Below are 3180 nucleotides of genomic sequence, written 5' to 3' on the forward strand. Positions count from 1 at the left end.
TGAGAGGCAGGTGCGTACCCGGGCCCCTGGGGGCCCCGGCGTGCGGGCCCCGGGTCTGCGTTCCCCCGTCTCATGAACGCCGGACCTCACGGAGGTCTGACCCAGCAAACCCGGCGAAAAAAGGACCATTGGGAAGGGGCTGAGAGGCAGGAGCATACCCGGGCCCCTGGGGGCCCCAGCAGGCGGGCCCCGGGTCTGCCTTCCCCCATCTCGGGATCCCTACACCTCACGGAGGTCTGACCCAGCAAACCCGGCGGAGCTAGGACCATCGGGAAGGGGCTGAGAGGCAGGAGCGTACCCGGGCCCCTGGGGGCCCCGGCGGGCGGGCCCCGGGTCTGCCTTCCCCCGTCTCGGGATCGCCGGACCTCACGGAGCTCTGACCCAGCAAACTCGGAGAAAAAGGACCATCGGGAAGGGGGCTGAGAGGCAGGAGCGTGTGCGTACCCGGGCCCCTGGGGGCCCCGCTTCGGGCGGGCCCGGGTGCTGCCTTCCCCTGTCTCGGGATCCACGGACCTCACGGGGCTCTGACACAGAAAACTCGGAGAGAAAGGACCATCGAGAAGGGGCTGAGAGGCAGGAGCGTACCCGGGCCCCTGGGGGCCCCGGCGGGCGGGCCCCGGGTCTGCCTTCCCCTGATTCAGAATCGCAAAACCACTCGGAGGTCTGATTGACCCTCTCCCTAGTAATTCGGAGGAAAATTACCCCCCTTTCTTGTAATCCGTGCGCACGAGATGACAGAGGGGACCCAAGGCGCAAATGTACCCGACCTCCTGGAGCCCTCGCTGGTATCCGGGAGGCAAATGGACCCTCATCGAGACTTCCAGGCGAGCCCGGCCATCTGGTCGCCCCCATAGGAAAGCATTGTGCGCGACCAGATGGCCGAAGGAAACTTAGAAAAATGGGACGTGCGCGACCAGATGGCCGAAGGAAACTTAGAAAAATGGGACGTGCGCGAGCAGATGGCCGAGGGGGACAGGCGCGACCAGATGGCCGGGCTCGGAAGTGAAGGTATATGTTCGCTCTGCGCCCCAACAAACGAGTGAGCGTGTGCCGGGGCATGGGGGGCCGGAAGCCCAGGGCCCCGGCTGGGCCTCAGCCATGGAGGCTGCGTGGGGGACCCGGCGGGCCCTCCGACCCGGGGCCCGCAGAAAACCTTGACAAGCAGGGGAGGCCCTCACGGGACCGACAGACCCCAGTCCCGGGCCCTTGGCAGAGCGACAGGCCGGGGGAAGGGACCCGGGGCCAGGGACCCCGACCCGGGGCCCGACCGGGCCCCTGGACCCAGCCGGGGCTCCCAGACCCGGAGGCGCTGGGGAAGCCTCCCCGGGCACTCCGGACCCTGCCCCGGGCACCCTGCCACATGGCAGGACCCAGGACAGAGCCCGGGGTGGGGAGGCCGCCCTCCCCGGGGCCCCCAGGGGCCCGGCCGGAGCTCCTGAACCCAGACGAGCGATGGGAGGTTCCCCGGCCACAACGGAACCCCGTCCCTGGTCTTTGGTAGTGCCGCATGCCGGGGGACGTAGACCCCGACCCGGTGCCCGACCGGGCCCCTGGACCCAGCCGTGGCTCCCGGGCCCGGAGGCGCAGGGGGAGCCTCCCCGGGCCCTCCGGACCCCGCCCCAGGCACCTTGCCACGCGGCAGGACCCAGGACGGAGCCCAGGGTGGGGAGGCCGCCCTCCCCGGGGCCCCCAGGGGCCCGGCCGGAGCACCTGAACCCAGACGAGCGATGGGAGGCTCCCCGGCCACAACGGAACCCCATCCCTGGCCTTTGGCGGTGCCGCAGGCCGGGGGACGGGGCCAGGGGACCGAGACCCCGACCCGGGGCCCGACCGGGCCCCTGGACCCAGCTGGGGCTCCCAGGCCCGGAGGCACAGGGGAAGCCTCCCCGGGCCCTCCGGACCCCGCCCCAGGCACCCTGCCACGCGGCAGGACCCAGGACGGAGCCCGGGGTTGGGAGGCTGCCCTCCCCGGGGCCCCCAGGGGCCCGACCGGAGCTCCTGAACCCAATCCAGCGAGGGGAGGCTCCCCGGCCACAACGGAACCCCGTCCCGGGCCTTTGGCAGTGCCGCAGGCCGGGGACGGGGGCCAGGGGATGGAGACCCCAACCCGGGGCCCGACCGGGCCCCTGGACCCAGCCGGGGCTCCCAGGCCCGGAGGCGCAGGGGGAGCCTTCCCGGGCCCTCCAGACCCCGCCCCAGGCACCCTGCCACGCGGCAGGACCCAGGACGGAGCCCGGGGTGGGGAGGCCGCCCTCCCCGGGGCCCCCAGGGGCCCGACCAGAGCTCCTGAACCCAATCCAGCGAGGGGAGGCTCCCTGGCCACAACGGAACCCCGTCCCGGGCCTTTGGCAGTGCCGCAGGCCGGGGGACGGGGCCAGGGGATGGAGACCCCAACCCGGGGCCCGACCGGGCCCCTGGACCCAGCCGGGGCTCCCAGGCCCGCAGGCACAGGGGGAGCCTCCCCGGGGCCTCCGGACCCCGCCCCAGGCACCCTGTCACGCGGCAGGACCCAGGACGGAGCCCGGGGTGGGGAGGCCGCCCTCCCCGGGGCCCCCAGGGGCCCGGCCGGAGCTCCTGAACCCAGACGAGCGAGGGGAGGCTCCCCGGCCACAACGGAATCCCATCCCGGGCCTTTGGGAGTGCCGCCGGCCTGGGGGACGGGGCCCGGGGACGGAGCCCCCCACCCGGGGCCCGCCCGGGCCCCTGGACCCAGCCAGGGCTCCCAGGCCCGGAGGCACAGGGGGAGCCTCCCCGGGCCCTCCGGAACCCGCCCTAGGCACCCTGCCACACGGCAGGACCCAGGACGGAGCCCGGGGTGGGGAGGCCGCCCTGCCCTGGGCCCCCAGGGGCCCGGCCGGAGCTCCTGAACCCAAGCTAGCGAGGGGAGGCTCCCCAGCCACAACGGAAGCCCGTCCCGGGCCTTTGGCAGTGCCGGTGGACGGGGCCGGAGACCCCGACCAGGGGCCCGGCCCCTGGACCCAGCCGGGGCTCCCAGGACCGCAGGCACAGAGGAAGCCTCCCCGGGCCCTCCGGACCCCGTCCCGGGCACCCTGCCACGCGGCAGGCCCCGGGGAGGGGGCGGCACCTGGGCCCATCCAGCTGCCGGCTGAGGACCGAGAGGGGTCCCAGAGTACCCTGTCCCTAGTAATCCGGAGGAAGGCTACCCCGCTTTCTTGTAAC

The sequence above is a fragment of the Triturus cristatus genome, chromosome 7 (assembly GCF_964204655.1).
Source record: "Triturus cristatus chromosome 7, aTriCri1.1, whole genome shotgun sequence".
Taxonomy (NCBI): domain Eukaryota; kingdom Metazoa; phylum Chordata; class Amphibia; order Caudata; family Salamandridae; genus Triturus; species Triturus cristatus.